The sequence below is a fragment of the Monopterus albus genome, unplaced genomic scaffold, assembly GCF_001952655.1.
Source record: "Monopterus albus unplaced genomic scaffold, M_albus_1.0 scaffold18.1, whole genome shotgun sequence".
Lineage (NCBI taxonomy): Eukaryota > Metazoa > Chordata > Actinopteri > Synbranchiformes > Synbranchidae > Monopterus > Monopterus albus.
The window spans coordinates 8,468,880-8,480,379 of NW_018127898.1; the positions used below are offsets into that span (position 1 = coordinate 8,468,880).

General features: G+C 41.3%; 1 protein-coding gene across 18 annotated transcripts in view; it reads right to left on the minus strand.

Moving 5' to 3' along the window:
* Positions 1-11,500, minus strand: part of foxp1b (forkhead box P1b) — a 161,885-nt gene that overhangs the window by 41,614 nt on the left and 108,771 nt on the right. Inside the window, exon 1 of one of the 18 annotated variants that reach the window (XM_020592908.1) lies at positions 2,899-3,073. The exons of the other annotated variants lie outside the window; for them this stretch is intronic. The gene's annotated coding sequence lies outside the window, so the exon portion shown is untranslated. Of the gene's footprint in view, positions 1-2,898; positions 3,074-11,500 lie in introns of those variants that run through there. 18 annotated transcript variants of the gene reach the window in all.

Consider the following 11,500-nt stretch of genomic DNA (forward strand, 5'->3'; position numbering starts at 1 on the left):
TGAGTGTTACACACACACACACACACACACACACACACACACACACACACCATCGCTTCTATCACCATTGTGCTTTAATGTGGCATTTCTAATTTATCGTGAGTACAGTATTTCAGAAACTGCATTTGTGATTCTATTCTACAATCCAAAAATCAATTCTCAATTATTGGTAAAATTTAAGTAATTATTAATAGTTGTAATAATAAAATAACATAGATGCAGTTTTGGTTAAATAATTTAAAGTGAGCATTTCCACATTCAAACATTCAGGACCCCCCCCCCTTCCCAAAAAAAAAGAAAAAAGTTCTTTGTTACATTTTGACATGTGACTCAATGTCCTGTCACTCTTCCTGACCTCCCAAGCCACACCCCCAAGTGCATATTTCACAAGCCACAAGGCATCTGAGTTTTGAAACCTGACTCACATATTCAGGGTAACAACCACTATCATACACACCACCGTTCAATGTTTTCACCTTTCTTGGAAACGTTTTGAAGTTGTGTAAACTCTGTGCCTGTGATCTACAGTAGGGGTTACCAGTTCGACACAGTTACGGAACGCTGCAAGCCGTCACATACATTATTTGAATCAGCTGAGATTTAATTAAGATCACAGCCTCTAAAATCCCTTTCGTATGAAACTGTAGTCAATAGATAATGGCTGACACATCCTTATGCAGAGGTTTCTATTCTCTGCATACCAGCAACGCAAAGCTAATCCTTGTTTCCATGACGGCAGACAAGAGGGCCTCAAATTTTGTTGATTCTTGACATTCTTAATGTTGTTGTGTTATGTGACTTGTATAAAGTATACAGCCAATTATTAAAAATATATAAAAAGAGATATTCAGTGTCAACAGTAGCTTTATAGCATTAACTAAAAATCAGTATGTCAAACTTTTTTATGTCCACACACATTCCTAGTAGTCCAGCATTTCTAGCTGTAATATGTCGATACCATCATGTCTCTTATTGTTTTGAAATATATAGGTAGTGACAGAGATGAAGAAGTACCGTAAAACACTCCCCACCATGTAATCTCATCATTATCCTACCATCTCAACCCTTTGAAACACATGACACCTCGAATCTTCCGAACTGTAAGAGAGACGCACACACTCTGAGCAGCAGTGACCCTTAAAAAACTGAGTGATAGCCTTTTCCAAGTGAAAACGTGTTTTAGTCAGGAAAGCCAGGGAATAACAGCAGAGAGCAGCTGCTGGCTCACTATATCACTGTTAAACTATTCCCCCATCTCTCGTCTCCGACTTGCCTGCCTGCTCCAGTACAAAGCAAAGACCATCCCTGTAAAGGATATCCCAGCGAGCCGTGGGGCTCCGCCAGCTACCCCCTGTGCCCCCTTCTCCAGGTACACATCTAATATCTGGTTGCCTATGTCATGGTCTAGAAATGACAGGTGCTGGCAGCCCCTTGCCTTGACAGGCCACTGCACAAATAATGCCCCTGCCTGAAAGGGCTAATGCACTACTAATGAACAATAAATCAACTTTGATTACAAACTGTCAACCCAATCAGCTCGCACTCCAGCTCTCCCAAACTGCGAGTCTCAGCACAGCTGCACAGCATTATGGTGCACATTGCCCTGTTTAGGCTTTGCTCGCCTCCTCAACCATCTGATGTTTTTCTCCATCTCTCTTTTCTTTCAGACACTCACTTTTTTACTGCTGATAGGTGCTGAAACACTGCAACCAAAATGTTTCAGCTAAATGTTAAGTGCAAAAAGACAAAAACAACAACAACACTCCTCTCTGTAGTTGCATAAGTGTATTACTCAAAATAATTACAGTAAATATACTTGAGTTCATTCAACAACAAAATAACTATAGCTGTCTTCTGTGTAAATCCTCAAGGCTGTCAAGTAGAAGTCAAAGCTGACAGCAGAAAATGACCACAAGTTTCCCTCCTAAATGTACAATGAAATCCCTTTGTGTCACGCACTGACACACATACACGTAAAAACATACACACACTCAAACTTTTCAAGAAAATATGAAGCGATGACATCTGGAGTGACAGCATTTCTCCAACGTGGTTTTGTGGTGGCGGTGTCAAATATAGAGCTATGCCAACCTCGGTTTTAATTCGCTGTGATACCACGAGGAGAGTGAGGATTAGTCCAGGTCACAGCCTGAGAGCAAGAAAAGTCTGAACATCACTCATTAACTCAGAAGAACAAATCACCACAAAATACAACTAGCACACCCAGTGTGGGACAAAAAAGAAAAGCCCTTCTGTGTCTTTTTAATAGCTTACCAATAAAACTTCCCAATAGGTTTCTGAGAAAAACAACAGTGTAAAAGGGAAGGCAAACTTGTCTTTTGCTTCTCCTAGGACTTTACATAACTCAAACAGCACACAGTAAAGTACAGGATCCTGCTTAACTGGTTAGCTCACTATCAGCAAAGTAAACAAAACTAAACAAACAGCAATCAGAAACTTAATGTAAATGGTTGCGTATATATTAATGTAACTGACAAACAAGCAAAGCATACTGTTGCATTAACTATAAGTGAAGAGCTCAATTTCTAACAACCATCAACTGCATGGTACAAAAATAAAAAGAAGCACTGAATCCATTCAGTCATGTTTTGAAATGCAGTAGAGTACAGTCAATCTACTGTACATGACACCTGGTTTCATCTCTTTCTTCTATCAGAACAAGCCAGTAAACTGTCAGCATCTCAACAGCAAAGTAAACTCCGGATAGCTGCTCCTCTCATACAAACTGCATGACAAAATTAAACAATTACAAACATAGAATATCAACAATAGACAGACAATAAGCCTCTTTTTCTCCTTTTCCCTAGTCAAATTAAATTGTCAGGTTTTTACACAAGAAAGCTGGCAAAATCACAGAAATCAATCATATTGACAAACCTGACAAACTCCATTTAGCTGGCAGGGTAAACAGAGTGCCGGGCCACGCGGTGCGGAGTGAAGCGGAGCGGAGAGCACAGCGGCGAAGGAAAGAGAGAGTGAGAGAGTGAGTGAGAGAGAGAGAGAGAGAGAGAGAGAGGCACACGGGCTGGCAGGCAGGGAGGCTGAGAACAAGCGCTGCTGTGCTGTGGAGTCTCCAACCTTCCTCAGGATACAGACAGATTGCACGCAAAAGGTTGCTCCCTGGCTGACAAGATACAAAACTATCCAATCAACCACGCCCTTCTCCACCAATCACAACCAGCCCTATAAACATAATCAATTCAAATGGGGCCACACAATAGGGAGCGGCGGGCTGGGCTGCAGGTGAACCCGTGCCTTTGTGGGGGCCCCTTTAAAAAAAAAAAAAAGACACAGTTGACGGCTGTTAACCCTTTGACCCCTGCCGGGACTCCGTCCGTGCTACTGAAACAATGGGAGCCTAAAGAAAAGAGGTCCTTTAATTAAACAACAGATAAGTAAACACAGCTATCCAGCAGAAAGAAAGAAAACTGGCCCGGCTATCAGCCCCTTTATTGTTCTGCTAAATGGAATTGTTTACAGTGCGGAACAAAGACACAACTCATTTCATATGCTAAAAACAACAAATGCACAAATAATTCAGAGGCTTTGTAGTTATGTGGAATTTTTCATCCTTTTAAACTTCCCAAGCTCAGATAATACCACATGTATTTTATTTTAGAGTAAAACACTATGTTTATAAGAACTGTTTATTTTGCCTTGTATTTCCTTCAGTAATGCTAATGTGTATACAGTGTGTGCTTACACCGTAGCACGCAACTGGTTGTAATGAAATATAATAAATAAGAGAGATTAAAATACACTAAGTTGGTCAGAGAATCAACCACAGCAGCAAAACCTGATTCCAGTTTAAACACTTCTATGAGTTGGTCTCAGACAAGCTAAAACCACTTACATTAATAGCTAACATTACACCAGCTACCAGCCAATCCATCCAGCTCCATGCCAATGAGAGCAATTAGCAGTCATGATATCATCACACTCTTAAACACCCATGCGCACTCAGTAAGGGGGAAAAGACGGGAGAGGAAAACAGGACCCTGCCACCTACTGGAGATCTTACTGAATTCACCAGGAGAGAGAAGCCAGGATGAAGAGCCTGTCTCCTGTCAACATATACAGTTTAATCTTCTAACTAGTATCTGCTTTAATTTTAACCGCATTCTGTGTTACATACTTCACAATGAAAATTAGAGGAGTTACTAATCAGACCTACTTTTAGTAATAATAATAAAATCAGGCTCCCTATGTTGTAAGCCCACTTAAAGAATTTGAAGAAAGGCATGAGGAAAGATTAACACCTCACTTTGTTACTTATCATGACAATAAACACAGAGCTGAACAACAGAGCTCTAAAACACAGCTCATATCAACAGCTATAAACCCTTGGCCAAGGATGAAGGAATGTTCATGGGATGCCTTCCAGTCCACAAACACACTGGTAAAATAAACAGAGCGCCTGCATAACAAGCCACTGCTCTCATCTGCTAATAACTAACAATGAGCTCTGCTAAGATGGCCTGACCTACATAAATTATTGACTGGGACACCTCAAGTGTCACAAGTGACAATTCCCATACATATCATAGTGAATAATTAAGTGGAAGAAAAGGCGCTTTTATTTTCTATCTGACACCCTCAAGACGGCTCACACAAAAAGACAGTGACATGTAGGCATGTGCTGACAACTCTATGCACGCACTCAACACACACAAACACACACACACACATGCGCAAAGTGGTTTAGGCTATGGCCACACTCTTCTCCCCCGGCACTCTCCCTGGGGTGGTATGTTGGCGTATTCTCAATAAAACACCTTCTTAACAGTAATAGGCCACTGTTCTCATTTCAACGCTCCCAAAGGCCTCATGATAAATTTAGCAGACACACAGTTCAAGCTTCTCCTCTCACACACTCTCTTTCTAATCCATTGCCTCTGTGCCTGCACTATGTAAAATAATTACACATATGTGCCAATGTGATACAGATGCTATATAGACTTTTTTTCCTGTTCCTGTGCACAGAGAAACATCAGTATCCTTGAGCCTTGTACTGGCGTTGCCTGTGATAGTTTACAGAGAGAACTGAGTGACTGTGTTCATGACAGAGTGGATGACATTATAAAATACTCCCATTTCCTGCTTGACTTAGAGTGAAAGTATGAGTTAATGTCTGGCCCGGCCTGGGCTTTGCTCTGCTTGGCTCTGGCTAAAGATAACGACTCAGCTCCAATTACAAAGCCTTCCCAAAACACTAACACAGCCGGTGAATAAGCTGTGCCAGCATGCCAACCAGTGTCTTACTGCTAATAGAGAAAGAGAAAAAGAGAAGTGGGGAGAAGTGTAGGAAAACACAAAACTGCACTCATTCCTTTTCTTGAAAGGCTCTGGTGGCCTGGACTATTGTCATGAGAAAACAAACACACTCTGTTTCCCTGTGTGTGTAAAGTAAATCATTGTTTACTGATGGAGGGAGTCAGCAGGGCAGGTGTTGGACCTATATAAATAACAGCTGCTCTATATAATACAGCCAATGGCCAAGCTAACAAAAATACTTTCTAGATCACCAAACAACCAGAACCATAATATGTGATCGTTCTTTTATTTCTGTATTTTGCTGTTATTTCTTTGGTGTCTCCTATCAGAGTCGAAAACGTATTTAATCACTGATATTAATCATACAACTTCAACCGTGTTCTCCAAGCTAGAACAGAATGTGCTCACTTGCACTAGTGCCACACAGGAGAGTCATTTGTCCAGCAGTAAACAGCAGTATAAAAACATTCTGTAGACAAAACCAGCGGTGATCTGGTCTTTTCCATTCAGAGCCCATTTTTAATTGCTTATTAAATGAAAATTTAAAAAAACTGCTTTTGTTTTACTTGACTTAAACTGCATTTATTGCACTTTGATTTTATTTTTCTGTGCCCTTGTTCCCAACTCAAGTACAGGTGTTGGCTGTTAACATTAACATTATTTTTATACTGTTAAGTTGTATTTATTGTTGGTGTGTCCTGTTAAAATTGAGTGTATTTCACTTGTTACAACAAGACAGTGAGCTCAGCTTTTAACATTTGCAACAGTACTTCGTCTGATACTTGGAATAAGTCATATTTAGAGTGAATGAGGTTATCACCCGAAGCAGAGTGGAGTTACAGTAAGTCACGCCTGAGTCACCATGTTCCTACCGCTCTATTATATATATGGGTTTGGTTATTTACTTTTAATTTCAGCATTCAGGAACACATTGTTTAGTCAGCACAAGTGAACTCTGTATTTGCAAAATATTTCCTGAGGTGATATGGCAGCCAGTGTATAACGGAGCTTGTGTTTCGGCATGTACCGTCTACTGTGGTTTTTCACTTAGTCAAAACACGAACACTTTTAGGTTTGAGAAACATCAATTTAAGGAGGTGGGGGAATTTCTGCTTTGTCTTCTTTGGTGATTGATTCATCTTTGATTTAAATCAGAAACTATATTAGTACACAGAATGTCAGTACACAGTATTTTAATGAGCAATAACAACTAATCGTCTTACAATTGTGGAGGTAAAAATAACTTGATCACAAGAGTTATAGATAAAATTACACAGATTTGGGTAGAGTGCAAATTTGTCTGTGGGTGGCTCCTCTCACCACTTTTTATGGAGGACCACTAAGATGAACTGTTTACCTAACCTTTTCTGTCATGTTATTAAACAGTATTTTTTAGGCTGTCATGTTCCCATTATTAACCAATAAAATTCTTCAGGATCATTTCTGGAGGTAATATATGAGCACTCGTCTGGGTGGGTTTTCCTTCCTGTCCTGTGAATTTATTTCAACTAATAAGGCAAAACTAAAACGTAACAGCAACAAGTCACGAATTACATTACTATGACTTGATGCTTTCTGCAAGCTGTGCGTAACTACATAGATGATCAGTCCATAAACTACACTGGTTTACTGTAACAGGTCCAACACAAAAACAAAATGCAACCCCAGATTATGCCCTAGTGTAGCTGAAGGCCCTCCTGCCTCTATGTCACTCTCATGGTGGCTGAGTGATACAGGATTTCTGTGCCCTTCTTCTAACAAAAAGTGAAAATGGACTCATAGAACTGCCAAGTTGTCAAAAGTGTGCGACAACACCCAAAGAGAAACTGCGTTATGAGTTGATCCTGTCTGCACCTTGCAAAGCTGGTAGTGTTTATTAGCACTATGGTTGAATGTGCATTCATCCATCCCACTGCTAAAAGAGTGTGAATCACTCCAAACAACACACACTTGATGTCAGGATATAGTGCCAGAGGATGACACAAAGATACAACATATTGTATGGGGGGAGTGTGTGTGTGTGCGTTTGAGTGGGGTGAAGGGCTGAGAGGTTCACTGCTTGAAGGAAAACATCAGGTCTCAGATGAAAAGAGTGTCCTGAAAATGGTAGCGTGGCTCCCAGAGATATGACTGGAGTCAATTCGACAGTCATCGTCTTGGTCTCTTGGCTGGGAGAGCCCACCCCACCATCTAGCAGCAGTTTTGGCTCCGTGGAACTGGGACAGATGACTTCATTCTGACAGGATTATCTCAAACCTGGTTCTAATCTATACAGTACACATAATGCATTTTTTTACAATATGACAAGAAAAATAAGCAGCAAAAGAGACGGCCTGATCCTGGGGTTTCACGCAAGCACCGACCCCAGTGTTGTGCTGATCATTCCTGACACATCATATCACCTTAAAGCAATGCACACATCAAAATCAGATTTCATTACAGTTTCACCTTAAGACTTTTTTTTACAAACACAAAGAGATTAAGTACTTCTGAGGATCATGCACGAATTATGGGATTTTACTGAGGCGAGACACCTTCCAGACCGAGCACACACTAAAGGTAAAGAAGTGAAGGCAGCAAAAAAATGTTAGCAATTACAATTTCAACCAAGAGTATATTCAGGAAGCTTAACATTTCTGCTTTTTTAAATTAGAGGTAGAAAATGCTAACAAAAAAGGTCAAACTAGTCCTTTAAGTATAGATACAGTTAAGCCACAAGTCTGAATGAGTCTACAAACTATATAAAGTGGTTATTTCCATATACTCTGAGAATGATCTGGTGCTCTGTGGGAAACAGCCTGCAGAGATTTGAACTTTAACAGACTGGTTAATCTTGGCAAGCAAAGCAGCTGTTAAGTGAATCAATTTAAAACAGGCAATGCTCAGATTTGGTTGAGTGTTTTAGGAGTGAGTCTCTGTCCAGCACTTCTTTCTGTTAGTTCCTGTTTCCTCCTTCTTCAGTCTTTTTTTCTAGTCTAAAAATCTTCAAATGTATTTTAACTGATTATAAACTGAAAACAAATACACTCCTGTTGTCTTGGCCAGGTCTCCCTATGTGCAAAAAGAACCTTAACTCACAGCAAGTAGCGCACAATATTAATCCAGTCTTGTGCTCACTGTCATAGTGGGCTTAACCACTGCCGTGCCATTTTGGGTCACTGGCCGACTGGGCCACAGGAACACCTCAGAAGGCTGCCTCAGATTACCCTGGAGCACTGGCTGAGCTCCAGCTCACAGGCTTTGGCCTAGTGCCCTAATGACTTACAGACTGGAGCGCTGTGGTATACAGTACATGTGTCAGGACAATGCCATGGGCCTACTGCAAAAACAGTAGGAGAGGGAGAGGAAGCAAGGCGGCAGCTTCTCCCTGTCCTGTCAGACAGAGGCCTAGCCCCTGGATTATGTCACATCACGCTTCCCCCCCAAGAGACCACAAATGAAGGATGTGAAGAGCAAACGTGGGGAGGGAGGAGCATTGTAATGACACTCTACAACTTAAAAGGCTTTCATCCCGTAAACTGAAAAGACATTATCTTTTGACCTGGAGATGCCCTTTGTGCGGCTGTACACTATGGTGTGAAAACACAGAGGGAGGAGAAGAAAAAGGAAAGCAGAGGAAAGAAGCATGGATTGTGACTTCAGCTGGTCATAGTAAAGATAAGATAATTATCTGCTGGCATAGTTTCTCTGAGTCTGATGATTAACAAGTAATGCACCTTTGACCATTATGCTCAATGTGACATTTATCAGGGAGTAGTGACCAGTGTGTCTCATTTAAAAACAAAAAGCCAACACATAATTACAATAAATGCAAAAACAATGAATGTCAAAGTATAGAGACATTTTTTTTTACTGTAGCTTCAAATGTCTTACAAAGAAGCTCTTCACTTTAGTATGAAACATGAAAGCTCTAAAAGTGCATAAAGAGAAGGGAATCACTTCCTTTACCCTCTCTCAACTTAGCAGACTATTTCTGCTCTGACTAGTAAAGACTGCCTTAAGCTACAGCTACGTTTGTTAAGCATACATTATACAGCTGCCTCTTCAAACTGTCCATTCATGTATTCTCTACAGTCAGTGCAGATGTAGTACAGGCAGAAATGCAGTGCCTGCACTCAGCTGGCCGCTGGCCATACCTCACACTGTAGCAGCGACATGAATAATGAAGGCCAATATCAGGCACAAACATGGATGAGAAACCAGCATAATCTGGGCATTACACAGATAGCAAAGACACCATGTTGGCACAACAACTTCAGCCCAGCTGAACGCCACATAATCCCCTGTAGGAGGCGGATGCCTACCTAGGGTCCCTTGCAATGAGGTGTAGTTAAGCAGCCAGACTCGTGAGCAATGCCACAAATGTGTCTCAGTTTCACCCTCCCCCCACTTTGGTGCTGGTGAACTATCAGCGAGGGTCCAACAGTGTTGTTCCTAATTACCTATTTCTCCACTCCTGATCCTGCGGCTGGCATAATTAGTTACCTGGGGCTGCAATCCAATTTGAAGTGATGACAAGAAAGTGATCCATGAAAAAGTAATAAGTTAAATCCAATTTCAGCCTGCCTCTAATTAAATGCACATGGAACTAATGAGTCAAACCCTACCATTTCACTGATAATGGTAATTAGTGGGGTGGGAGTTTACTGGCTCTCATCGTTGTGCCACTGTAGGTGTGAAGGCGCAAAAGGTAAAAGCGGCATGGATTCTTTTAATTACACGTGTCATTCTGTCAATGTAATTTAATGGCTTTTTGACCAGTCAAGTATGTTTAGCTGCTTTCCAGCCTGCATAGCAGCTGTTTGTATATCTGGTCTGATTAAAGCACCTCTAGACTGCTGAGTATACAGCGCAGGCATCTTCATCCAGAGGCAGGGGTGGGTGGTGCAATGGTGAGAGGGAGTGTGTGTGTGTATGTGTGGGGGGTGGGGGCCCTGCTGGAGAGATAAAACCAAAGAGCCATTTAATGCTGATCAAGGATTCTGAGGCTTGTTTGACTCATATTTTTTCCCCTTTACTACTCTATGCAGGTCGTTTTTTTTTTCAGATGTTCTGTACATACGGTGCTTCATTATTTTTGATTTGAATAAGAATGAATTGGAAAGTGAGTCACATCTCCAAATGAGTAAAAGTCTCTCTGCACATCTCCTCGTGGCTAATGGGAAGACTACTGAGATGAATGGAGCCTCGTCTGCAGATCAGGTGCTTTTATGGGGTGTCAGCTTACTACACAGCCTCATAATTGTTGGATCATGCCTTTTGATGACCCAGTCCAGCTCAAGAGAGAATTATTATCCAGGCTGTGTGATGGAGATAGTGAATGGTCTGTGTGAAGGGGGCTCCTCTAAGCATGGGTTTGTTCTTAAAAGAAGTGAGATGAGACTCAGTCCGCAACCCTCTGATGTGTCACAAAATGTGTTTGTGTGTGAGAGAGAGAAATGCGGTGTGAGGGAAAAAGAGAAAGCAAGTGAAATCTCACCAGCACAAAACCGTAAGTGAAGAAAAAAATAAACCAACCAAAAACAAATGTAATACATCCTCACAGAGACCGGCACACTGATGTTTATGTATGAATGCTTAGCTTTAAACTGTGTGCGTATGTTGTTAAGGTGTGTTTAATTAGCAGAATATGTAATTTAGAGATAAACAAACACTTGTCCAGATCTGTAGCTTTTTTCATAATGATGGTTTCAACCCAGCAAAATGTAATATACAACATTAGAGAGCAGCCAATTTACGGTGTTAGTTAGATACTCCAGCAAGCTTGTGCTCTCTTCACAAGAACCGGGCAGGAGAGGGGAGGGGCAGCGGGGGAAAGGGCCCGGCTCTCTTTTCAATAGCTGAGTGACAGCTTGGCCGAGCTCTCTGTATACATTAATAAATTAGAATTTTAATTTTGTCTTTGTCTGCAGGAGATGGTCTAGTACTTCACTATGTACCAACAACTGGCTGTACGCTGGAATCTGCCACTGTTGTCCCCTCTGTTGACCTCTGCAGCACAATTCCCTGCCAAGCTGGGGAAACTGTTTAGTTTGATCCTTTCAACTTATTTGAATCCTGACAAATATGCCCACAACTGAAAGGTCATCACAGTCATATTTCATCCTCTGGAGCTATTCTGAAGACATCTGCACAACAAAGAGGCTTTTTCGCAACCTGACATTAGACCTAGCTGCTACAATAGCTCATTAAAAAGGGCTCCCAA